Source organism: Camelus dromedarius, chromosome 35 (assembly GCF_036321535.1).
Source record: "Camelus dromedarius isolate mCamDro1 chromosome 35, mCamDro1.pat, whole genome shotgun sequence".
In the NCBI taxonomy this organism is placed as follows: Eukaryota; Metazoa; Chordata; class Mammalia; order Artiodactyla; family Camelidae; genus Camelus; species Camelus dromedarius.
Genome location: NC_087470.1, coordinates 7,125,339 through 7,153,117, shown reverse-complemented (window position 1 = coordinate 7,153,117; position 27,779 = coordinate 7,125,339). Strand labels below are relative to the sequence as shown.

The window sequence follows — 27,779 nt, the reverse complement described above, 5'->3', positions numbered from 1 at the left end:
TAATGTGATTTCTAGAATTTTTGTTTGATTCTATAAAGAATTCTGATTTTACAGACATTTATACTCCATGAATAAATCTGTATACTTTATAATTATCTCACTTTGGGGGATTTACAAATTCCTTCCTCAAATTGCAATTTTTGTCAATGATATCATTGGCTCCCACTTATCTGAAAACATTCTCCACTTAGAATATAATCACTCTTTTTGTGTAAAAACAGAATACTGCATGTTTTCAAAGGAAGTCCTATACAATAAGTGTTCTTCACAAGGAGAATTCAAAAGATATTTTGAGAATTTAGAGTGGTCCAAAAATAAATATTAGCCCATAAATCACTGAAAATCCATTCAAAGCCTCAGAATTAGGAATAAATTAAACATGGTACACTTTGCCTCATCTGTCTATCTATGTAATCTATATTGTTTCAATTTTTAAAATGAGAAACTGTATTTTCCAGGTAGTCCCTAGTATGTTAGATAGAAGTAGATATTAACTTTTTTAGTCCTGTGGCTGGAAAACCATAAAAATGAAGAGTCAGTAGGAAAATGAAGGTGATAATAGTAGTGGGAGTTAGGGGTGCGTGTGTGTGTTTGTGTGTGTGCATGTGTATATGACCCTAGAAGCATAGTCTCAGAATCCTCGAGCCATTGACTGATAACTTGATATTTAGCCCCTAAATTTCCTGGCTTCTTCAGGGCTGAGGACTCTGGTTGTGACCTATGTGGATACTAACAATAGCGGAGCAGTACCTCGCTTGGAGAATGCAGTGACAACTCTGGCCCAGCTGGAGAACTCAGCTGCCATTCAGAAGGCAGACAACCACTACAGCGAGCAGATAGCCCAGCGAGTGAGCTTCCCCACAGACATGCTGCAGGAGCTGCTGGAGGCACACGCTGCCTGTGAGAGGGAAGCCCCTGCAGTCTTCATGGAGCACTCCTTCAAGGAAGACAAGCAGGAGTTCCAGTGTAACCTTCTCATAATCTGTCTTAGTATTTACCTTTTGTCGCCTACCCTTGAAGAATGAAGCCTAGAAGTGTTGTTACCGGTCCCACGGCTCATCTCTCACTCCAGGATAAAGTAGTCCATGTTCTCATGAGGGACAGAGTTTCAAAGGACTACATTTCCTTCTTTTTTGACTGCCAGAACTCAGGCAGTTTATCTGGAACTCCCTTTGACCTTCAATGAAAAATCAGTATAGATATCCTCTTGAAATAAATACTTCTGTGGATTCCAAGCCTGTCCAGAACACCCAAGACATTCTTTAGCTGGCTTCTTTTTCTGTGAACACACTCCTATGGCTGGGAACCAAAATTTCTCTTTTCAGATCTACATCTCAGGCCACTTTCAGCGTAGGTTGCTCCTTGTTGTATCTATCATTGAATACAGACAGAATCACTGAATGTGGCAGCTTCAAGGAACCAGAGAGATTAGGTAATGCAACTCCAACAGCTCAGATGAAATACCCAAAGGAGGTTAGGGAACTTCCCCATGGTCTTCCAGAGTTTTCAGAGCTGTGAATAAATCAAATCTTGTGACTGCTGTTTTATTACATGTCCTCCAACAGAATACTTTTCTCATGAGGAACACAGTTAGACCAATTCTTCTACCAGATCCTTTGGAAATTTACTTCCTCTGTTCCTTGCTTCTGGTGACAGCCCTCTATCTTTCTTCCCTCTAGGAAATCATAAAGAATAAGAAAGATGATTTCCTGATGCAGAATGAAGAGACATCAATCAAATATTGCCAGACTAAACTTGATCAGCTTTCAAAGACACTAATAAAAAGTATCCCAGCAGGATCTTTCTCTGTTCCTGGAGGTCATGAACTCTACAGGAAAGCAAAGGAAATTATTGAAAAGGAATATCACCAAGTGCCCATGAAAGGAGTGAAGGTGAGGAATAAGGGAAACATGGGGAACCTACAGAATAGTCAAAGGGCTATACTGAAAATCTGAGAAAACAGCTCCATGCATGCATAAAGAGAGAGTATGGGGCCATTCAAACAGCTTTGGCTCTTAAGGTTCACTGCATGCTCTTTATTCCTGAAGAGAGTACAAATGTCAACTCCCAACCATGTGTACAGATTTCTTAAATCCAGAGACAGAACAGAAATTATTCATTTTTTTTTACTCAACAACATATTTGACGTGTTGAGCACTGACAATTTACAAGTCAGTCTTTGTACACAAGGATGATCACAATTGAGACAGGAAGTCAACTACATAGACAAGTTATAACACTCAGGAAAGAGCTACTTAGGTGTTAGAAACAAACATCATCATCATCATCATCATCATCATCATCATCATCATCATCATCATCATAATTAAAAAACAATACTAATGCAACTAATATATATTGAACAGTTGTTTCCTATAGCCAAAATGTTAAACTCTTTCCCTAGACTCTTTAGTTTAATCTTTCAAATAACATTAAGAAGCATCTACATTATCAACATTTTAAAGATCTGAACTGAGAAGCATAGGCAGGTTAAAATAAGTTGTCTAAAGTTATAACCAGCTAGTTGCAGAGGAGAACAGCAGCACAATTTAGAGGCACTGTTTCACACTGGGAAAACAGATATGTACAAGCACCAGAGATTTGGATTTGTAGAACTGAACATGGTTCTGACTGGCTGGAATCTAGAGTGGGGAGAAGGAAGTAGCACTGGGCAAGTGACTGGAGGGAGACAGGTCAGTCTAAGGAGCTTGGACTCATTGTAAGGAACCACTATGGAACTTTAAACATGAAGCAAAAGTTACATGGAATTAGTTGTCTTTGCAGCACTAATTTACTTATTCGAAATCTAATTTCTGTGCTCCTCCTTGGTTCCTCAGGGAAATGAGTTCCTCCAGAGATTTCTGCAGTCCCAGGTGGCAATAGAGAAATCCTGCAGGCAGATAAAGCCCTCACTGATGGGGAGAAGCCCATAGCAGGTACAGGGTAGGGCTGGTCTCACAGTGGGATGGGTATGTTCTTGCAGTGCCCTCTGAAAGGTGTGAGAGCAAAACCTTCCCAATACAGGAGCTTCCTTCCTTTCTGTGGAACAACCCTGCTGTGTCTGGAAACAGCAAAGGGAACTGTGATTGGATGCCAGACAGACAGAGCCTTTTCTCTCACATTCTGAAGTGTGGTCTTGATGGTATGGACACGGGGTGGTGGGGAAGACTTCGGAGATTTCCTACCCCTCTCTTCAATTTGGTTTGGCCTCTGAGCTCAAGAGGGTGGAGGTCAATCGTTGCCTATTTTTTCCCTCTCTAATGCCTCCCTGGGGCAGAGGAGTGGACCAGGAATGAGAGATCTGATAAGGAACAGTAGCTGCTGAAACAGAAACTGCAGGAGCAGCAGCAGCAGGTGGAGGCTCAGAAGAGAAGTCTCCAGAAACACATAGTCCATATGATGGAGAAGCTGGTGGGGGAAAGAGAAAACCTGCTGAGAGAGCCAAACAAGATATTGGAGCATCAGCTGAAGGTGAATCAGGCTGTGGCAGTAGTAGAGCTTGATATCTTTGCCCTGGTACCTCAGGAAGGGATGGGTGAAGGTTACAGCAAGATCATGCAGAGATCAGAAGTGCATCTACTGCTTGTGATTTATTAAAACCCTGAAGCCTTTGAATCCTTCCAAAACCTTTAAATTCGGCTCTGTAAGTAGACTTTGGAGTGTTCACGATAAGTATGCCCCCCCTACTCCAAGCCCTCAGAGAATATAAATAGGGTTGAATAGCCACTTAGAGAAATTTAAAATGATCTCACTGGGCTTGATTGAATAGATATTCCAACTATGTGTGTTTAATATAAAAAACAAATAGTATGGTTTACCAAGATCACTACATTTTACCAGGAGCCCTGCTCAGCCCAAGGCCCTGAGGTAGGTCTCTGCTGATATAAAACTACCAGAAATGTCCAGAATTAAAAATACAGGGAAGTGGCAGCTTTTACACTTGCTGCATTGCCTCCAGGTTTGTATAGATCCCCAAGCTATCATGTGGCTTGGAGGGATTTCTCTCATTGTTCATCTGAACATGATTTATAAGAGATTTCAATAATTTGTGGACCATGTGTTTATAACAGATTTCTATAATATGGGTGACAGTACCATCCTGATTGGGACTGAGAATTAGTGCAGTCAGACCAAGGCTACCTCTCATTTGCATTTTTTGACTGGAAAATATTACATTTGTCCTCATGCCAGGCTTAGGCTCCTGGCAAAACCCTAACGTATATGAATATTATTAAGGCTGTAAACTACACTTTCTCTTAATATTTAGGTCCAAACCAGGAAATATTCCTTGTTACAAGAGTCTCCTTTCATGATTAAGAGAGAAAAATTTTAGGAATAAAACAAAGATAGTCTGACAAAGTTTTAAAGTTTGACAAAATGTAATCCTTGAAAAAATGGGGGATTTAAAAAGTTTTACTTCCTTCCTCACTTTTTTTTTTAGGTCCAAGAAGATCTGTGTACTGAAGGATTTAGAAAGAAATGTGAGAAGTAGAAAACAGAGATAAATCATTTGAGAAAGAGAATTGTTGACACTAAAAATGATGATCGTTCCTTGCTTGCACAAGCCTTGGTCAACCTTGGCAAAATAATTACTTCATTATTGCCTGCCCCAGCTAACATTCTTGGTAATGTTATGAAAGTATTGGGCTCACTATTTAAAAAGATGTAGCTTTCCTTGTAAAGAAATTAGATATATAATATATTATACATGTATATTCTCTGGCCTATTTCTGATGTGCATGCTTTTCACTTTCATTCAGCAATGCTTTAAGTATAAAAAGTGATTTCTAGAGGATATTGATGCCTGGCCCACATTAGATAGAATAAATGCATGGACACTTTGATTTAGTGTGTTCACTTTTAGGAAATATATATGTGTGCAAAATCATATATATGCGTATGTACATACATACAAGAGTTTCACTGAGGCTTCACTTCTAATGGCAAAAGATTGGAAACCACTTAATGCTCATTTAAGTAATTTGGTAATATATATTTTGCATGCACACATACTAGAATACTAGATTGCTAGTAAATAGATAGTGGAGCTCTATTTGTATAAATATAGAACAATCTGGAAGATAGATTGTAGAGTGAAAAAATGAGGCACAAAACAGTTTGTATAATGTGTTCACCGTAAAAAAAATGCAATTATTATGGGCACTCATACACATGTATATATAGCACATTTCCGGAAGATTCATTAGAAATTGGTATCATTGGTTCTTCCTGAATAGGACAGCTTGGCATCAGGGATGGAAAGGACACATGCTTTTCATTATATACTCTATATTTTCAAATTTGCAAAGATATCTTGTGTTATCATTTCTCGAATAACAAAGAAAACAAAGTATAATACTAATAATTAAAATAGTAAATGGAATGTGAATAAATGGAATTGCTCATTGTTTCTAGAAATGACATTAGCCTGCTCAATAAGGGGTCTAAGACTAAGATCAGAATACTAGAAAATAACGTTTGCATCCTAATCTTGTTTTTGCTTTGGCCTTGGTTTTTAATCCCTTATATTTGCTTCAAAAATAAGGTATGAAATTTCCTGTTACCCCTTGAAATCTCAGCAAGAGTAAACTTTTCTTCATAGGTTTCAATAACACTTTTACAGTGTTTAGAAACAAATTATTAAACATTAAGAATATTCACTGGTGAGAGGAATTCCCATCATCCTTAAGTTCAGTAGTGGCATCTCTGCTGTAGGCAAGTACAGAAGTTGTGATCTACCACTGCAGAAATGGATGCCTTTATAGTAATGGGGAATGAAAAACCCAGACACACAGAGGCCAGCTGTTGGCATTTAAACATCAGAATTCAAGTACATACAATGAGAGTAATGAGCATCGTGGTTTGTCTTAGCTCAGGCTGCTATAACAAATTACCATAGACTGTGTGGCTTACAAAACAAACATTTATTTCTCCCAGTTCTGGAGGCTGAAAGTCCAAAAGAACTGTGCCAGCATTGTTATTTTCTTGGTAAGGGTCCTCTTACAGCTTTACAGATGACAAGGTTCTTACTGTGTCCTAGCATGTTGAAGAGAGAGAGACAGAGAGAGAGGGAGAGAGAGAGAGAGAGAGGGAATCTCATGATTTTTTGTTATACAGGCACTAATTAGATTCATGAAGGCCCCACACTCATTATCTAATCCCTCCCAAACCCCATTTCCAAGCACATTGGGACATTGGTAGTTGGAGTTTCCTCAAATGGATTTTGGAGAACACATTCAAACATTCAGTCTATAATTTGGTTGGAGTGGCAGCTAGCAGACCTGACCAGAGAAAATTCTGAAGATGGCAAATAGAACAAGGTGTCTGTAGAGAAAAAAAAATGGGGAGGAAACAATTAGAATCAAGGATATTTATAGGAAGCTGAGAGGTAACATTGATAAAAGGTTATAATCCCTAGCCTTGGTCTAAACCAATTTCAGATGATGGAAGTATCACCTGGAGGGGAGGGCAGGATCCCAAGAGAGAGGACCTTGCAACTCTGTGATGAGGATAAATGATAATGATTTTCACAGTGCCTCTCGTAGGGGACCTCTGGAAATGTACTTGGATCCATATGCTGGGAAATGAGAATGCCCAAACACTTCAAGGACTCTCAGAATCAGGATCCAAGCTAGGAGTGATGCTCATATCCTGAAAAGACATCACAGTCTCCCTGTTAGAGTACATGGTATAAACACACTCTTGGCCCAAGTGCAACTAACTTGGTCTAGTATTTGTTTTCAAATAAAAGTAAAGTTCATTGGAAGACAGACACCATTATATATATTTTTTCTGTACATCTTCATAGTGTATGTTTAGGCACAGAGGGTACTTAGTAAGAAACTTCTGTAAAAACAAAAAGCTGACACATGTGTGATTGTTTACAATTGCCAGAATTCCATGATCACTCCAAACCTCTGAGATAATAGATTCTTTGGATTTTAGATATTAGATTAATGTCTCTAAGTTGACTTAAGGGCCAGAGGAGCAGAAGAAACACTTTTGGTACAGTCCCCCCCTCTGTGACCTTATGCACCACAGTCTCTGTATCTCTGCAAAGATGTTAACTCATCTCCACTGGAGACTTTAAATGACTCCATCTAGCTGTGGCTTCAAGTGTTCAGAAGGAAGAATGAATGGCTTTGCTTTTAAAGAAAAAACCATATAGTAATGAATATGTGAACAATGTATCATGGGGTTTAATGCAAAAGTAAACGATTCTACAGAAATATCTGTATATCTGTTCCCACTGAGAGCTTGACTTAAGCAGATGTTCTAATCCCTTGGACTAGACACACCCTGCATTGAAGAGCAAAGAGAAGCCTTGCCTTTTTTAGATTCAACATGTAAGTGATATCACACTCTACTTGTCTTTCTCTGACCTATCTCACTAAGTATAATGTGCTCAAGGTCCATTGATGCTGCAAATGGCAGGATATCCTCCTTCCTTGTGACTGAATAATATTCCCTTGTGTATATGTATATGTGCCACATCTTTTGTATCCTTTCATCTGTTGGGCATTTAGGTTGCTTTCATTTCTTGGCTACTGTAGTTAATGCTGCAATAAACATGAGTGCAGATATCTCTTTGAAATACTGTTTCTATTTTCTTTCAATAAAAAATAATAAAACTGACTATGGTCACTTAGAAAAATAAAAAGGCTTTAAAAAGTAGATAACAATTTATTCACACATCTATTCTTATCCTCATTAAGGAATGCTTGGTTCTAATTATTTACATTGTTAAATTCTTATGTCCTCCCTGCCGTTGTTCAGGATTATGTAAAGAGAGAAATGTAAAGATCTTGTCTTCATGCAGCTTACACTGTGTATGGGCCTTACATAATGTTATTTAGGCAGAAATAAATATTGTAATTATATACATGTATATATATATGTGTGTGTGTGTGTGTATAGATGTGTGTGTGTGTATATAGATATGTGTATGTATGTGTATGTGTGTGTATATATATAATTATTTTATGTGTAGTGATCAACAATCAAAGTAGCAACCAAATAGTCATTTTTTAAGTTTGGTTTCAACCTAGTGCATCTTGCCTGGAGATATAATTGGGTATTATAGAGCCCTAAGGACCAAATATGGTAACTTTAAAGTAAGGTAAAACCTATAGTGCATGGTGATTGAAACAATAAATAAATAGATTAATGGTTGGATGTATGAATAAGTGTGACATTTGTTTATTATTTCAAAGGGTAATAAATATCCCTCTCATTACCTATAGGCAAAAAAGTAAAGGCTTTGGTGAAGAATTTTGTGTTTTTTGATCTCTATTCCTTTATCACCTGTACAAATGTATTATGTTTAAACAAACTAAAGTGGATTCTGTTTCTATGACTGTACTAGGACTGATATGACAACTCTGGAATATTCTTCCTTGTGTCTCTTTTTCCATGGAAGTGTGGTTGTGCCACTCAACAGTGTTATTTGGATGGAATTCCTTTTACTTCAGATAATGTGATCTTATTCCCTGACCACTGTTTTGTGGACAGTGGTCCCAGGCTGCATTGAATATGGTGCCCACTCTTAGACCAGGAAACGGTCCCTGATAAAACATGAGTAATGAATTCCTCCCCTGATATATTTAGTCTAAGGCCCCAATCTCTCTCTGCCCCTGCTGACTGTCCACTAATATAGAAAATGCAGACAATCAAGTTCTATTTCCCTCCCACTTAAAGTACCTAATTATTTTATTTTGATGAAATATGCACAACTATTTACTATTTTAACTATTTAAAGTGTACAATATAGTGGAATTAAGTATATTCACATAGATGTTACAATCATCATCGCTATCTACCTCCAACCCTTTGCATCATGCTCAGCTGAAACTCTGTATCTAATAAACAAGTCTTCATTTCCCTCTCCCCAAGATCCTGGTAAGTGTGAGTAAACTTTCTGTTTCTATGAATTTAACTACCCTGGATACCTCATAAAAATGACATCATATAGTATTTTTCTTTTTGTGACTGTCTTATTTCAGTTAGCATAATGTCCTCAGGTTTATTTAGACTGTAACATGTGTTAGAATATCCTTCTTTTTAAGGCTGAATAACATTCCATGGTAAGAATGTACTACACTCTATTTTATTTTTTTAATTTTTAATTATTATAGAACTTTTACATTTCCACTTAATTTGCAGTTATTACAAAATACTGGCTATGTTCCCTGTGTTGTGCAGTACATGTTTGTAGCTTGTCTTATACTCAATAGTGTGTTACTCCCACTCCTCCCACTCCTCCACACCTTTATCGCCCACCCCACTTCCCACTGGTAACCACTGGTTTGTTCTCTATATCTGTGAGCCTGCTTCTTTTTTTATTGTTGTTTTTGTTATATTCAATAGTTTGTTGTATTTTATACATTCTACATATAAGTGATATCATATAGTATTTGTCTTTCTCTGTCTGACTTATTTCACTTATCACAATGCCATCCAAGTCCATCCATGTTGCTGTTAATGGCAAAATTTCATTTTTTATGGCTGAGTAGTATTCCATTGTGTGTGTGTGTGTGTGTGTGTGTGTGTGTGTGTAGTATACAATAAATACCTATACATACTATATCTATCTATATCTATCTCTGTGTGTGTGTATATCATATCTTCTTTATCCATTCATCTGTTCATGGACACTTAGGTTGCTTCCATACCTTGGCAATTGTAGATAATGATGCTATGAACATTGACATGCATGTATCTTTTCAAATTAGTGTTTTTGGTTTTGGTTTTGGTTTTGGATTTATATACCCAGGGGTGGAATTTCTGGGTCATATAGTAATTATATTTTGAGATTTTTGGAGAAATCTCCATACTATTTTCCACAGTGGCTGCATGAATTTACTTTCCTACCAAGAGCCCACCAAGGGTTTCTTTTATCCACATCATTGCCAATATTTGTTGCTTGTGTTCTTTTGATGACAGCCATTCTGACCAGCAAATACACTACAATTTATTTACCCATTCATATGTTAGTGGATAACTAGATTGTTTCCATTTTTTTGTATTGTTTTGAATAATGCAATTATAAACATTGGTGTACAACTATATATTTGAGTTCTTACTTTCAGTTATTTTGAGATATATAACTCGAAGTTGAACTGTTGAATCAAATGGTAATTTTATGTTTAATTTTCTGAGGAATAGTTATACTGTTTTCTACATTAGCTGTTCAATTTGTTCCTACCAATGATGTACAGGATTCTCAATTTCTCTACATCCTCACCAAAATTTGTTTTCTGTTTCTAAAGAAATGGCAACCATATCAATGTGTGTGAAATTTATCTCATTTCCTTAATGAATAATGATGATGAGCACCTTTTCAGGTACTTATTGGCCATTTATCTCTGTTATTTGGGGAAGGTGTCTTCAAGTCCTTGACTATTTTTGAAATGAGCTCTTTGTTTTTGTTTTTGTTGTTGCTGAGTTAAAGGGTTCTTTATATATTCTGAATATTAATTTCTTATCAAATGTATGATTTGTTAACATTTTCTCCCATCCTGTGAGTTATCCTTTATTCTTTTGATATTGTCCTTTGATATGCACAAAATTTTAAATTTTTGTAAAAACCAATTTATCTATTTTTTAATTTGTTGTCTACACACACCTTTGTTGTATATCCAAGAAATCATTTCCAAACCCAATAGAATGAATAGTTTCCCCTATGTTTTCTTCTAAGAGATTTTGTTTAGCTTTTACATTTAGATCTTTGTTCTATTTTGAGTAAATTTTTGAATATGGAGGAAGGTAAGGGTATAACTTAATTCTTTTGCATGTGAATATCGAATTTCTTCAGTATCACTTGTTGAAAATATTGTGCTTTTCCCACTGAATGGTCTTGACACATTTACCAAATCATTTGACCACATATGAGAAGATTTATTTACTGTATTCGTCTATATGTCTATTTGGATTACAATAGTTTGTACTCAGTTTTGAAATCAGGAAGTATGATATCTCCCGCTTTGTTCTTCTGTTTCAAGATTTTTTATTTGTTTATTTGGGATCTCTTGAAATTCCCTATGAATTTTAGAACTTTTTATTTTCTGGAAAAATATTGGAATGTTGATAAGAATTGCATGAGATCTGTAGAATCTGTTGAGTAGTACTGACAGCTTAACAATATTAAAACTTCCCACCTATAAACATGGATTTCTATTTCTTTATGTCTTCTTTAATGTATTTTGGCAATGTTTTCAGTATGCAAATCTTTCTTCTTCTAGGCTAAATTTATATTTAATTAATCACTTTGATCCTATTTTAAATGGGATTGCTTTCTTAATTTTTTGAATTGTCATGTTAGTGTATAGAAATGCAACTGATTTTTAATTGTTGATTTTGTATCCTCCAAATTTGCTGAATTCGTTTATTTTTTCTATTTTTTTGGTGAAATCTTTGATATTTCTATATTTAATATCATGTCGTGTGTTAAGAGAGAATTTATTTCTTCATTTCCAATTTTAAATCTCTTTATTTCTTTCCCTTGTTTTATTACACTGGCTAGTACCTCTAATTCTATGTTAAATAGAGGAGGGAAAAGTGGGCATTACTGTCTTTTTTGTTATCTTAGGGGAGGAGATTTCAGTCTTTCATCATTGAGTAGGATGTAGCTGTGGATTTTTCATGCATGGTTTTTATCATGTTGAGGAAGTTTTCTTCTATTCCTAATTTTTTAGTATTTTTTTAACATAAAAATTATTAAATTTGATCAAAGGATTTTTGTGAATCAATTGGATGAACATTTTTTTTCTTTGCTCTCTTAATGTGGTATATTATATTGATTGATTTTTCTATTTGGAATCTACAGGATGTAATCAACATTTATAGAATACCAAAAACATCAGAATACATATTTTCCTCAAGCTAACATGAAACATTCACCAAGATAGACCTCATTATGTATCATTAAACACACCTTAAAAATTGAAAGGAACAGAAATGTTATAATGTATGTCTCAGACTAGAGTGAAATTAAACTAGAAATCAACAATGGAAAGATAGCTGGAAAGTCCTAAAATACCTGGATAGTAAACAACACACTTCTACATTATACATAGGTCAAATAAGTCTCAAGAGGGATTTTAAAATGTATTCAATGAAATAAAAAAAAAAATACAACTCATCAAAATTTGCAAAATGCAGTGAAAGTTGAAGGAGACTTATAAGATAATTTTGTCATGATATATAATCTTATGGAGACCATAAACTCAATTTTGGGAAGGGGAATAGGAAGACACAAAGCAGCAGTTCCCAGGAAGGGAAATGATCCTAAAATTAATTTCATAAATGGTTTCCAAGCAAAGAACAAATCCAGGGTGTTGCCAGAAAACAAAAGAAAAAAGATGAAGGGGTCAAATATGAAACGAAGGACGTGACTGAAGAGTCTTTTGCTTAAAGCTCAGAATCATTATGGTTGCATCCTTGGAGTATGACATAATCAGAAAAAGACTCTCTGAGGAGATACAGTATGTATCATAGATGCTTTCAAACAATTGGGCTTCTGGAAAGTTTAAGGGTGTTTTTCCTCAGCCTACTCAGCAAAAACCCAAGGTAGAGATAGGCCTACATTGAAAGGATTTGTGGGTTCAGCATTGTTGAGCCTTGATGAAGCTCACCTCAGAAGGCTTAGAACAAATTGGAGGGTATTTGTGCTAATGAGAGCTACAGGGGAACCTGTTGATCCTGCCCTGGCACTCCCATGCATGACTATACTTTTATATATTTTTCCTTACCATTTTATTCTCTTATCTGTTTTTACCCTTTGTTTTTCTTTCTTTTCTCATTTCTTCACCTCTTTTTGGACAGTTTTGTGTAAGTAATGGACAGAGGACAGGCCTTGGAATCAGAGAGCTTGCATCTGAGGCTAAGCTCTAGAACCAAGTTAAGTGACCTGGAAGATGTTAAGTCTAATCTCCTCACTTGCATAAATGTAGGAATAATATCTAATTTACTGTGTGATCATGAGGATTAGAGATAGTAAGTGTAATTCCTTAAAGGTAGAAAGTTTCCAATAAGAGTGGCTGTTATATTGTTTTTATTACTGTTGCTACAATTTTGTTTATGTGGTTGATTTGGGTTCTTGGAGCAGCTGTTAGTAAACTCTACACTGAATTTCTTTACTCTACATACTCTTTACTATGATTATTTTTATGAGGTTGATTTTGATAGCTGATATTGAACTCTCTTAGTCTCTTTACAGCAGAGTATCCATCCCAAGATGCTTTGAGTGCTGGCTGCTAGAAAGGCTCACATGATCGCCCTTGAGAAATGCCTGGGAACTTGCATCCTCCTATGTCTCCACTTCTCTAAAGATTTCTTCTCAGAGGATTCAAGCAACAAATCATCTACAGGAATTGCCATCTTATGCTTTGCTTCTAACATACTAACATTAGAAAATTATTTTTTTAATTTTTTTTTTAATACTACAAATATATCTTAGGCCTTCCACTAGCAACCAAAGATACAGCAAGCCCTCAGTTAAAGAGAATGCTAATCTATACTGTATCTGTTTCCCCTTCCTGGCTCCACTTCTGGCACGATGGTGTGCAACTCAGAATCACTCCTCAAAAAACTGATGAAAATTATTTTTAAAACACATTTAAAAATAGTTGGCCTTATGAGCATACACAAATGGAAATGCCACTACATATATACAGCAAATGAGGACACATTTACTCAAGAATATTTACTAAAGCTCCATAAAATGATGAGTCTTTAGTATTTGAAAATCCGTACTTTTCCCCTCTCCACTCATTGAGCTGGGAACTCCACGCAGACTTGTACAACCAAGAACACAAGTTTTTGACTCCCCCCCAGGTCCTGGTTGGAGGGTTGTCTTCCTGGGAAGGACATGACATTAGCATTTCTCATACTGCCCCTAGATACTTGTTGCTGAGGCAAAGTTCTGTACTACAGCAGCCAACAGGTGGGGGCCCCATTCTTCCACCACATTTCCTCTCATGAGACAAAGGTTCTACCTTGGGCATGGTAGGACATTGAGGTCCCAATTGCTATTGACTCAGCTTATAGGACAGGGGCTTGTGCCGATGGAGACAAGCCAAGGACACCTGGGGCTCTTGCCCATATATCCACTGAGCACTTACTTCTTCAAACTGGGCTGTCACTTAGAATTGACCTATTGTTCCTTACTCCAGCACCAGAGTTGTGGCTCAGAGATTTTCCCTGGGAGGAAAGGCAGACCATAGGACAGAGAGCTCAAATTATCTCCCCAAAGGAGCCAACATTATTTGCAACAGCATATGAAGTTCAAATCTAAGGTTGCTTTCAAAAGCAGTAGAAGTGTTGGTAAGAGGCAATGGGGAGGAGACTGATAAATTCATTGAAGATACAGGCTAAATGATAAGCCAACTTGTTGCTGGAGAAAAATAAGAAAACAGCTGCAAGAACTAGAGTCTGAATAAATTTCAAACATTGACCATCAGGAACTGTCCCTTCATAGCAGCCTGAATTTGACTGGATTAGGGTATAAATAGTTTATTCTCCAGGGCATTGTTATGAACAATAGAGCTTTTAACCAGCAGTTAGTGGAATTTCATAGGTTAGTGTGGTCAGGTAACTAGACTAACACCACCAAAGTCCTGCTAAAACCTTGTTATCCCAGAGTTGCTGGGCATGTACAAGGATGAATCCCCGAGGAAAAACATCAGAGGCTTTACCCTGTGTCTGTTTATGGGATAGAGGAGGAAGAGAAGGGAATGTACATCACTAAAATAATCCAGTTATTCTTTAAACAAGTAAACAAGCTAACAACAATGACAAGCACTGAAAGAGGGGAGAGATGAAGCCAGTACCCAAAGTTGCTGCAATATCTAAAATGTTCATTTTCCAAAAAATATGAGACATGCAAAATAAGCAGGAAATTATGGCCTAGATACCAGAAGAATAGCAGTCAATAAAGCCACCTGCAGGAGAGACCTGATGTGAGAAAAGAAGCCATTATAAATATGTTCAAAGAAACAAAGAAAACCATGATTTTAGAAGTAAAGCATGATGACAGTGTCACATCACATAGAGAACATTAATAAAGAGACAGAAATTATTAAAAATAACCAAATGGAAATTTTGGAGCTGAAAAGAGCAATAACTGGAATTTAAAAATTCACTAGATGGAATCAATAATATACTTAAACGGGCAGAAAGTAAAAGTACTTAATAATAGATCAATAGAAATTATGCAATCCAAGAACAGAGTGAAAAATGAATGAAGAAAAAATGAGCAAAGCTTCAGAGAAATGTGGGACACTAATGTATACCAACAGACATGTAAAGGCAGCACCAGAAGAACAGAGAAGGAAAGGAGCAGAAAAATATTTGAAAAATTAGTGGCTAAAAACTTCCCATTTCCTAAAAAATTTAAATCTACATATCCAGGAAGTTCAACAAACTGCAAGTAGGATAAAATCAAAAAGACCCATGAATAGACACATAGTAAACATGCCAAAGAAAATCTTGAAGGCAGCAAGAGGAAAATGACTCCTTGCTTAAGGAAACTCCTATAACATTAACAGTTGACTTATCATCAGAAACAATAGAAGGCTGAAGGCAATAGGATAACCTATTTTCAGCCCTCAAATTTTAAAAACTCTTAATCAAGAATCATATATCCAGCAAAATTATCATTTAAAAATGAAGATGAAATAAAAAGATATTTGGAAAACAAAATCTGAAAGAGTCTGCTGCCAGTAGACCTACCTTACAAGACATACTAAAGTTAGTTCTTCAGGCTTAAAGCAAGTGACCCAAGACAGTAATTTAAATACACACACACACAAAACAAAGAACACTGATAAAGGTAATTATGCAATTATAAAGGAGTATAATTGCCTATTATCCTTTCTTATCTTGTTTAAAAATCATAAAGCAGTATACATTTAATTGTATTTGTGGGCATATAACATACAGAAATGTAATATATTTACCAATAGCAGGGCAAAGAGGTTGGTGACAACAAACCAACATTGGGTTAAGAATTGACTCCAGATGTTTCACTTGAATCCAAAGGAACAAATGCATAGAACCTGAAATGGAAAGAAGGCTAATATGAGAAAAATTATACATATAACATAAAAATTGTGTTCTACACTGGAAACTGACACAACATTGTAAACTGACTATAACTCAATTAAAAAAAAGAAAAAAGTTATACGTATAAACTTGTTCTCTTTTCTTCTCTCAGCTTCTTTAAAAGACATAAAATTACATAAAGGAATAATAATTATAATGATGTACTGTCGGGCTTATTACATGCATAGAGATAATACCTATGACAAGAATACCACAGTAAGAAACAAAAGAGAGTAGAGCTATATGGGAATGCTGTTTCTACATTCTCTGAAATTGCTGGTGTAATTGTGAAACTGTTTTTGATAAGACATATATGGTAAGGCCTAAAGCAATCACTAAGTAAATAACTAAAAATATATAGCAAGAAAATCATTAAAGAAGTTAAAAAGTAATATTAGAAAATATTCAATTAATGAAAAAGAAAACAGTAATGCCAAAAAAAGACTTCAGGTGTAGAGAAAATAATAACTTAAATGAGAAATGTAAATCCTATTGTTTTGCTTAGTTTTGTTTTTATGAACTCTGGATACAAGTCCCTTATCAGATATATTATTTGTGAATATTTTCTACCATTTTGTGGGTTGTCTTTTCATTTTCTTAACATTACTTTTTTAATTAATGCTATGTCTCTCTCTCTCTTTTTTTTTACTTTAAATGAATCAAAGCAAACGCAACATGTGTACAAATCTATAGATAAAGCTGCTCTGGAAAAAAACGCATAAATACATGGCAAAGAAATGAGACTTGGCATTTTAATGCTGATCATGCCATCCTCAGTGCCATAAAACCAAATCTGTGCTTGCAACACACTAAACTATGTGTATCTGCTATACCCTACTTCTCAAATCCAGGACTTATGAACTCAAATCAGAATTTGCCATCAAAAACTCAAACTTGAATTCCTGTACTAGGAATGTCTCCAGTAGAGAGCACTAATGTTTTTTGAATATTCGGTGTAAGTAGCTTTAATTGAGATAAGGCTTAGGAAGGACCCTTTCCCATTCCCATATATCTGGGTACACAAGTCATAGGCATTTATTCCATATCCATTAACAGTTTACAGAGCACCCACTGTCCCCAGGCACCACATTAGGCCTTGGGATCCTGAGAAGGAAAAGATACACTCTTACCCTCAAGGAATTCGGCCTAGTGAAGAAGACTGTCTCAATCCCCTAATAACATCTCCTTCCATCAATCAAGGAAAGCATTTACTAACTAATCATGCACTTTACTATCACAAACTACATACATATATGTAGAAAAGCACATGGACTCTAAGCATTTGAAAACAGTAGGTTCAGGAGGGCCTTAGAGAAAATCTAGTCAAAATCTCTCATTTTATACCTGGAAACTAAACCCAGAGTGGATAAGTGACTTACCCACGATCACGACAAGAACTAAGATTAATATGGCACTTCCTATACGCCTAGAACTGCTCTAACAGTATTGTTTATTTAATCCTCACCACAACTCATTTTTGAAATACAAAACTAATGCACAGAGAAATTAATTAACAACAAAAATCAAACAGCTCACAAGGGCAAAGTCAGGATTTGAATCTAAGTAGTCTTGCTCCAGAATCCATACTTTTAGTCACCATGCTATATTTAAGTAGCTATGTCTAAAGGCAGTCATGAATTTCTGACTCATGTTTTTACACTGTCTTGTTATTTTATACTGTCAGGGTTTCCAGCATCTCTAGAACCCATTGGTCAAAAATTATCAAAGAAATCTCAAGATATTATGGTACTTCAAAGTCACAAGATCCTCGATTTGGGGAAAATGGCTCAATTCAACGTGGATGTATATGTTACCAGAAGGTGAAGATGAAGACATGCACAGACATGAGAAATATAATAAGTAATCTTGTAATAAGTATTTTTTTATCTTACTTTGACAAATGTTGCCACTTGTGTCACAATTTCTTGTTTTCCTGAATCACTTCCATGTACTCCTTCTCACTTCCAAATCCCAGTCTTTAAGTGTGTTGATTCTTCAATCAAATAAGAACATGTTAATGTAGACAGAGCTAGGGATTAAATCTTGAGAGGACCCTGCACTATACAAGATAGAGAAGATGTGCATTTCAGAAGCCTCAGACTTCATTTCACCCAATCATTTATTATCTAACAAATATTTTTTGGGTGCCTGCCATATGCACAACAATGCACTGAGTTCTGGGGATGTGCTAGTTTATGTGATGGATGTGACCTTTACTCTCCTGAGGTTCACAGTCTTACAGCATTCCTCCAGAGTAAGTTAGGGATCCATAGTTAAGCACTTGTCAATTCTCAACCTGTTGGGCCTCTGAATGATGCCTGAGCTACAGGAGGATGAACAGAATGACTCAGCAAGACTGGGGACTGCTAAGAGATGCTGTCACTCTCAGGTGTGCCAACTACAGAGGAGAGAGCATGTTATTTTGAAATGACAGTAATACACTGTTTGAGTGATATGCATGAACTATAAAATAGTTTATAAATAGAAATTATTTGCATTATGATTATGTTTTGTCAGAATGCATACATCATTTTTGTGTGTGTGTGTCCTTGAGGACCCTGAAGAACAAAATTTTATATCTGATTATTGAATTGGTTAAGTAAATTAAGCAAATCCAGGCATTTTATTTGATAATTAAGTTCACTCAAATATGAAGGTAAAATTATAAAATTTACACCCACTTACATATTTGTTTCTTCCTTTAGTATGCTTCCCCCCCTCATTTTTACTTGTAATCAATCTGTCTTTAACTCCCCCAGTTACACAGAGGCCTTTACCAGACACCAAAACTATTCTGCTCACAAAAACAACAGGCTTCCTTAAGCTTTAAGTTGTTGTTTTCTTTTTTTTTAATTTGCCTTTTAGGTCTCAATTTCTGTGGAAATCTGGGAAGTCCTCTCCACTTTATCCCACTCTTTCATATACCAATGTAAGACCCAAATACTTTTGCCCTTCAATTTTGTAATGAGATAAAGGACGCCTGATTTATTATCATACTGCTCTTTTTCATAAGGTGACCTGGTTACATTCAGCTATTATAAAGCATATTTGAGTCATAGGCTCTGAACCATGTCAATATCCTGTACTAGGAGATTTTACTCAGCCCTGAATTTGCTCATATATCCAGCTACATATTTGCCTCTATTTTTTTTTTAAATCTAATTTTCTTGAGGGCACATGTTTATTTGTTTTTATATCTTCCAAAAACAATTTGGTGGAGAGACTGAATTGGAGATAAAGAAGTTAGCAGAGATAAATTACTAGAATAAGTGGATAATTGGAAGGTGTGCCTGCATTTGGATACATAGGATTCAGGAGACAAAGCCAAAGAGAACTGTGGTGTGGGGACACACTGGGGTTTGGTTAGTTAGTCCTCACTGATTTATCATGTCCAGCCTAACGGTCCCTGGAGGAATGCTTGGAAACTTCTGGAACCCAGGAGGGCAAAGGCCACATCCATCAAATGGACCAATGTATCCTCAGAAACCAGTCCAGTGTTTTGCACACAGTAGGCATAGAATAAATATTTGTTGGATGATAAATGAGTGGTAAAATGAAACGAAGTCTGAGATATATGGAACATGAAATATTCCTATCTTCTTTTCTGATATAGTCCAGGATAGCTACATTAAACACATAGTAAACAGAAACTCCTGCCTAGACTGTTAGTGGCTTGCCCCAGATCTCACTGACAGAAGAGCCACAAGCAGAAAACAAGATACCAATTCTCATACACTTTCTGAGTCATATCTCTTTTTCTCTATTTCTAAAATGTTCTGAATCTTGTTCTTTTACAATTTATATTGATTCTTAAAAATTCTTAACAAATTATATATATGTGTGTATATATACATACATACATACACACACACACACACACACACACACACACACACACACACACATACATGTGCATACATATTATGTCCTCGTCTTAGAGAATCAGTTAAGGTTAGAATTGAAGTTCAGTATTAAATGTGTATTACAATTAACAGATAGCCTAATATTAGGCCAAGAAACACATATGCACAAATACATACACACACAGTCATTGAGGAAGAAAAGATGGGAGGGGCATGGAATCAAGGCCTAGCTGGTATTAGACCTGGGTTACTTCAAATCAAAGAAATGAAAAAGTTGACTATGAGGAACCTCAGAAACCAGCTGCTTTCACAGTATCAGGAAAACTTTTGCCCAGATTTCAACATCGTCCAGGGAACAGATTGAATTCTTACAGGGATCCCAGCAAGCACTATCTCAGTCACTAGCAGAACTCATCAGGGTGTTTTTTATATCACTTCACAGGAGCTAAGGAGCACCAACTTTGCTTTAATCCTAAGCTTTCAGCCTGGCTTCACTTGCAAATATTTTCTTAGAAGTCTTCATTTTATGGATGGGAAAGAGAAAATAGTCAATAACTGGCTGGCTCCTGTGTGGCAGATTCCAATATGGGACCCAGATGACAGTACATATTCTTTAAATGGGATGCATGGGAAACTTTCAAAGAAATATTTGGACATCTTCCAAGAAAACAGATTAGCTGGAGATGGCGGGCATCCTGCTGCAGGAAATCGTGTTTTTCCTTTGAAGAAGAGCCTGGAAGATCACCTACCTAACACTTGTCATAAAAAGAAGGGATGTCATATTGTTAAGGCAGAGGGTCAATCAGCACAGTGGGGTGAGAACACAGAGTAATTGGTCGTGAATATTTAAGACTGGGACCATGATAAGGGATCAGCTCACACAGAAGTGCACAGCTGGCCTTGCACAATTACAGTTTCTAGTCAACCTACCTTATTCCAAAAACACTTGCAATGTCGACCTCATCCTGTCCTTGGACTTCTCACCACTGAGCTCATTCTCAGGGGTCATTCTCAGAATTTCTCCCAGGCCCGAGGAGAGCTCACGTTAAAACTCTGCAAACAGGAGATTGAAAAGTTCAGGAAAACATGGTGAAGTCTTTGATCAAAAATAAATAAAAATTCTTCATCAATGACAATATGCTCAATCATACACAGTTGAACCAGCAGGATGTCTTTCTGAGAATGCAAAGCCATGAATGCCTTCTCACTTTTGTTCTTTTCTTCTGACCTGATGTCTCAGTAGGACTAACAAACTAGAACCCTGGTGTTGAGAAAATATTCCAAAGTAGTATTTCAATTGAGCAATGTAAAGATAGCCAAACTTTCCCAGACCCATGTTCCTATGCTCCTCCTTCAACCCTGCATGGCCCACCAACCTCTCCTCCCCTTTCAGGTGCTGCCTGCTTCCCCTGTAGATTACATACCTCTCAGAAAAGGAATAACGATTCCTGTTTACCTTCGTATTCTGCCTCACATCTCCAGAACTCCAGTGCTTTCTTTTATACACTGTAGACTTTCAATGTTTTAAATAATTTAAAGAAATAGAGAATTTTTCATTATCAGAAATAATTTTATAATACAGAATTGGAAAATAACTGTTAATACTGGATAATATTCTGTCTTCCATTAATCATAAAAATTTTCTCAAGACACAGAGAAAAGTGAACTCTTATCAAGGCAGCCACATGGAGCAAAGCTGATGACACTCAGAGTCTCTCATTTTTTAATTTTTTTTTTAATTTTTTATTTTTTGGTTTGGTTTGGGTTTTATTGTTTTGTTTTGTTTTTCAGGGAATCAAGTCAGAAAGGCCCTGCCAAACCTAGGAGTGAGTTGATTGTTCCATGTAGGTCATGCAGTTCAATAACACAATTTGTAGTGATCCTTTCATTTCTGTTATTTGTGACTCTGCTTGTGCCATTGGGCAGAGGAACCGGCCACATTGCTGCTCACAGTCATCTCCTTTATCATATGAATGTGAGGAGCCTACCACTAGATATTTCCCCAAACCAATGGGATGCTGTAGAAAACAGAGTATTTCTATGTCTTTTTCTTCTGGATATTCTCAGGTTACCAGAATGAGATTGACTGAGCCCTGAGGGTGGATTGGTCATTTTAAGACAATATTTGGGGCAGATAAGGCAAACATATAGAATTTAGGTCTTTCTAAATTTTACTTCTCTTTCATGAGTCTCTTTCTGATTATTATCACCTGCACTGATCCATCTCTTCATGTAAGTAGTACTTGGTTGTTTTCTATGTGTTCACCTAAATTCTGAGCTGCTTGAGGTCAGAAATCAAGATTGATGTTTTTTTGATATTGTGCTTGATATCTAGCATACTAATGGGCACAAAATGAATGCTTAATATTTATGATGAGACTTCTAAACACAATTTTACACTTTGACAAATTTGGCTGTGGAAATAGTGACTGAGTCTTTTAGAATTTTCTATGAACAGAATAATAAATGCATATAGGAAATTTATAAAATATAGATGGGAAATAAAATACAGCAGCATATTTCAGAGACACAGCTTCTGTTTCCTTTCTCTTTCCAGATCCATGCAGGTGACAGATCTTTCTCTGTCCACCTCTGATGGAGACTACATTCTTTACTGTCCAGTAGCATATACCCTTTGATTGTCTCTTAGGTATGCATAATTGTGAGCATATTCGAACTTTCCTTCTTTCCTTCTGTCAAATTCTTGTCAGCAGTTTTACACACACACACACACACACACACAAACACACACACTTCCCCCACCACCAATCTTTTTCAGATTATAAGCAGGAGCTCTTCAGGCTTCTGCCTAATAGTGTGGACTTTGCAGACTGGTGGGCCTGGGTTTGAACCTTACATGATCACTTTGGATAAGTTTCTGGATTAGTTAAAATTAGCTGCCAGTTACAGAGACTGCAAAGAACAGTGGCATAAACAAAGTGATGTTTGTTTCTCTTTCACATTAAAAAATATTTCTAGGAGACGGAGAAGATGGAGGAGTAGAAAGATGCTCGCAGGTCACCTTCTCCCACAAATACACCAAGACCCACATCTACAGACCCACTCAGCCAACCAGAGCACCTGTGGAAATCCGACAGAACATCGCCCTCTTCAAAAGATAAAGACGCCAAAAATCTGGTAGGAGAAAAGGAAAAAAGAAAGAACAAAAGGCAAAGCAGCACGGGATGTGTCCCGTGGGGAGGGAGCGGCAAAGGAGGTCTGGCGCTCGCTTGCTGGGTCTCCCCTCTCCAACTGAGAGGCCAGCGGGATGGAGGGGGAGCCTCCGAGGCTCGGATCTGTACAGAGCAGCCCTTGACTAATAGAACTAAGTTAAACGGGCACAGAGCGTCCCCCAGACACCCAGCCTGAGACGCGGGCCGGCAGCCGTGGGCAGGGCCAGGCTGCAAAAGCCAGGCGGAGGATGGAAGTGGCTGCACGGAGGCAGCCCAGGGGAAATGCAAGGGGCTGCACGCCGTGGCTTTGGGTGCACAGGGCAGAACAACCTGGGCCCTCCATAAAACAGCAAGGTTGATGTGCTCTCAGGGTAAGGGTGCACACCCCTATCTCTGAAAACCTGCGGAAAGTTTTCGGGGGAAGAGAGGTGGGGCTCAGGCACAGCCGCCATATCCTCCGCGCTGAGCACTCAGGCGGGGGCGGGGGCAAAACCTGCATCCGCACTGAAGGGCTTAGAAGCCTCAAAGGCCAGACTGAGACTGGCCTGCCGCCCGGGGCAGATAGGATCCTTCCATCCTGGTCCCTCAGAGAACTTGCTCCACAAAGACAAACAAGGAGCTGGGTTTTGCCTTGGAGCAGGGACAGGGCAGTCCCTCGGTCTTCCCCGAGCCCACCAGCGGAGCGCCGACCAGGGCGGAGCAATGACCAGGGCAGAGTGCGCAGCCGCACAGAGAGCGGAACTACCGGTGCTGCAGGTAGAGGGAGAGCGGCCCCCCCGCCTTTAGGGCAGGAACACAGCCCCTGACCGAGGTGCTGGGAGGGGGCACCACCCGCCATCCTACCTGGCCAGTCTGCAACATCTGACTGCAGCATCCAGAGGGGCAGAGACCCGCCTGCCCAAAGCAGAGAGCTGCACCTGACCCAGTGTTAGGAGAAGGCACGATCTGCTTGCCGACAGGTGCTGGGAGCAGCACAGAAGAGGGCGCCAACAGAGGGCCTCTGAAAACAGCAAGCTGAGATTCCAAAACAGGACCAAGACAGAAAGATTCCACATTAAAAGCACACAGACTCCAGGAGAACACCGACAACCCCCCCCTTTTTTTTTAATCTGTTTTTACCTGTTCTATTTTCTATTACTCTCTTAATCTTTACTTCTTAATTCATTTCTATTTTTCTTGGGTTTTGATGTCCTGCTATTGATTAGACACAGGTTTCAAATACATCTATTCATCTCCCCCCCTTTTTTTGTAAAGGCTTTAAAAGGACGTCTCAACCTGATTAATACTCTGCTTCAACTCAATCTTCTTTCATTATACACTGTTTTCAAACCCTCTTTCTCCCTTCTTTTAAAATTCTTTCTTTCTCTCTCTTATTTTTTTTTCCAAAGTTCTATTTCTAAATAGGCATCAGATAGATAAAATACTTAAGGACCAAAATAAACAACTGATACACCATAAACAACAGTGCCAAGGAGGTATGAGCAAGACGAAGAAGCAGAAACACCTTTCCCAATTAAAAGAACAAGAGAAATCCCCTGAAAGAAAGATCAACAAAATAGACATTGATAGCCTACTAGATCAAGATTTCAAAAAAGGAGTGATCGAATTGCTGAATGAATTATAAGACATAGTGTTTAGAGATATAAAATATGTCAAAAATGAAATTGAAGCTATAAAGAAGAGCCAAGTAGAATGGGTAAACTCATTGACAGAGATGAGGAATGATCTTATAGCTGTGCAAAGCCGACTAGATAATACAGAGGAACAAATTAGTGATCTAGAAGACAGGGCAATAGAAAGCACCCATTCAGAAGAACTACAAGAGAAGCAAATAAAAAATAATGAAAATAGCATAAGGGACCTATGGTTAATATAAAGCATCCCAATCTTCGCATAGTAGGGGTCCCAGAAGGAGAAGAAAGATCAAAGGGGATTGAAAAGGTTTTTGAAGAAATCATGACTGAAAACTTCCCAAACTTAAAGAAGGAATCAGATATCCAAGTACAGGAAGCTCAGAGGGTCCCAAACAGGAAGAACCCAAATAGACCCACACCAAGACATATCATAAGCAAGATGGCCAGAGTCAAGGATAAAGAAATGATTCTAAAGGCAGCAAGAGAAAAGCAAACAGTAAGTTACAAGGGAACCCCCATAAGGCTCTCAGCTGATTTCTCTACACAAACACTACAGGCCAGAAGGGAGTGGCAAGATATATTCAAAGCCCTGAATGAAAAAAAGATGCAGCCTAGGATCCTTTATCCAGCAAGGCTATCCTTGAGGATAGAAGGAGAAATAAAGAGTTTCACAGACAAAAAAAAAAAAAAAAAAAAAGCTGCAGGAGTTTAGCAACACTAAACCCATGTTAAAAGAAATATTGAAAGGGCTATTCTAAATAGAAAAGCAGCAGGATGCTACAGAAATGAGAAACACACAACTGGAAAGGTGATAACTCATGAATTACAAATAAAGTAAACATGAAATTATAAAAGAAGACATACAAATCACTGAGAGTGGGAGAGGGAGGCAGGGAAATATAGAATTTTTTTTCTTTCTTTTTTAAATTTTTTAAAAGTAGGATGGGTTTGAGATCATATTACTATCAGTTTAATAAAAACAGTTATAGTAATGGGTTGATAGATTTACAAAATAGGGTAACCACAAGCCAAAAATTTACAAAGGAGTCACAAAAATTAAATAAAATCCATGATAATACAAAGGAAAATTACCAAACAACAAAAGGAAGAAGAAAGCAACAAAGAGGATATAACAATTCAACTGCAAAGATAAGTTCAAAATGGCAATAAACACACATATGTCATTAATTACTGTAAATGTTAATGGACTAAATGCTCCAGTCAAAAGACACAGAGTGGCAGATTGGATAATAAAGCAAGAACCTTCAACATGCTGCATACAAGAGACCCACTTTAGGGAGAAGGACACATATACATTGAGAGTGAAAGGATGGAAAAGAATATTGCATGCAAATGGAAAAGCCAAAAAAGCAGGTGTTGCAGTACTGATTTCAGACAAAATAAACTTTAAAACAAAGGCCATAAAGAAAGATAAAGAAGGACATTTTATAATGATTAAAGGAGTGATACAAGATGAGGATATTACACTCGTTAATATATATGCACCCAATATATGAGCACCTAAGTACATACAAGAACTACTAACAGATATAAAGGGGGGTATTGATGGGAATACAATCATAGTTGGAGATTTTAACACTGCATTAACATCACTAGACAGATCTTCCAGACAGAAAATAAACAAGTCAACAGAGAAACTAAATACTACAATAGAAAAACTAGATTTGGTGGATATTTTCAGAGCATTAGACCCCCCAAAAATAGGATATACATTCTTTTCAATTGCACATGGAACAATTTCCAGGATTCATCATGTACTTGGGCACAAAAGAAACCTCAACAATTTTAAGAAGATAGAAATTATCTCAAGCATCTTTACTGACCGCAATGCCATGAAACTGGAAATCAACAGCAGAGAAACAAAGGAGAAAAAAAGGAAAGCATGGAGATTAAACAATATGTTATAGAAAAAACAATGGATCAATGAGGAAATCAATGCTGAAATTGAAAAATACCTTGAGACAAATGATAATGAAAGCACAACCACTCAAAACCTATGGGACACAGCGAAGGCAGTGCTAAGAGGGAAGTTTATAGCGATATAGGCCTTCCTCAAAAAAGAAGAACATTCTCAAATAAACAATTTAACCCACCACCTGAATGAAATAGAAAAAGAAGGACAAAAAGCCCCAAAAAGCAGCAGAAGGAAGGAAATAATAAAGATCAGAGAGGAATTAAATACAATAGAGATTAACAAGACCATAGAAAAAATCAACCAAACCAAGAGCTGGTTTTTTGAAAAAGTAAATAAAATTGACAAAACTCTGGCCAAAGTCACAAAGAAGAAAAAAGAGAGAGCACAAATTAGCAAAATAAGAAAGGAAAATGGAGAAATTACAACAAACAAAATAGACTTACAAAATATCATATGAGAATATTATGAAAAACTATATGGAACCAAACTGGATAACCTAGTGGAGATGGACAAGTTTCTGGAAACATACTGTCCACCAAAACTGAATCAAGAAGAATCTGAACACTTGAACAATCCGATCACTAGAAAGGAAATAGAAACAGCAATTAAAAACCTCCCTACAAATAAAAGTCCAGGACCGGACGGCTTCACCGGGGAATTCTACCAAACATACAAAGAACTCATACCAGTCCTTCTCAAACTCTTCCAGACGATTGAAAAGGAGGGAATACTCCCAAACTCATTCTATGAAGCCAAAATCACCCTGATACCAAAACCAGGCAAAGACACTACAAAAAAAAGAGAATTATAGCCCAATATCACTGATGAATATAGACGCCAAAATCCTCACCAAAATTTTAGCAAATAGAATCCAACAACACATAAAAAAGATTATACATCATGACCAAGTGGGGTTCATCCCAGGGACACAAGGCTGGTTCAACATACACAAATCAATCAGTGTAATACATCACATCAACAAGAGAAAGGACAAAAACCACATGATCATCGCAATCGATGCAGAAAAAGCATTTGATAAAATTCAACACCCATTTATGATAAAAGCTCTCGC

At 37.2% G+C, this 27,779-nt stretch overlaps 1 long non-coding RNA gene across 5 annotated transcripts; it reads right to left on the bottom strand.

Moving 5' to 3' along the window:
• Positions 1 to 506: 506 nt before the first annotated feature.
• On the bottom strand, positions 507 to 24,252 carry LOC135319956 (uncharacterized). 5 transcript variants are annotated; one of them, XR_010379046.1, is made up of 5 exons: positions 23,981 to 24,252; positions 20,895 to 21,017; positions 17,994 to 18,094; positions 15,957 to 16,055; positions 5,900 to 6,324 (listed from the first exon to the last, which is right to left on the bottom strand). It is a non-coding gene; the product is annotated as an uncharacterized LOC135319956 (long non-coding RNA). The 5 variants fall into 5 exon arrangements; XR_010379047.1 differs by lacking the exon at positions 23,981 to 24,252 and adding an exon at positions 21,116 to 22,258; XR_010379045.1 differs by lacking the exons at positions 5,900 to 6,324; positions 23,981 to 24,252 and adding an exon at positions 507 to 1,675 and having other exon boundaries at positions 20,895 to 21,109.
• Positions 24,253 to 27,779: the final 3,527 nt, after the last annotated feature.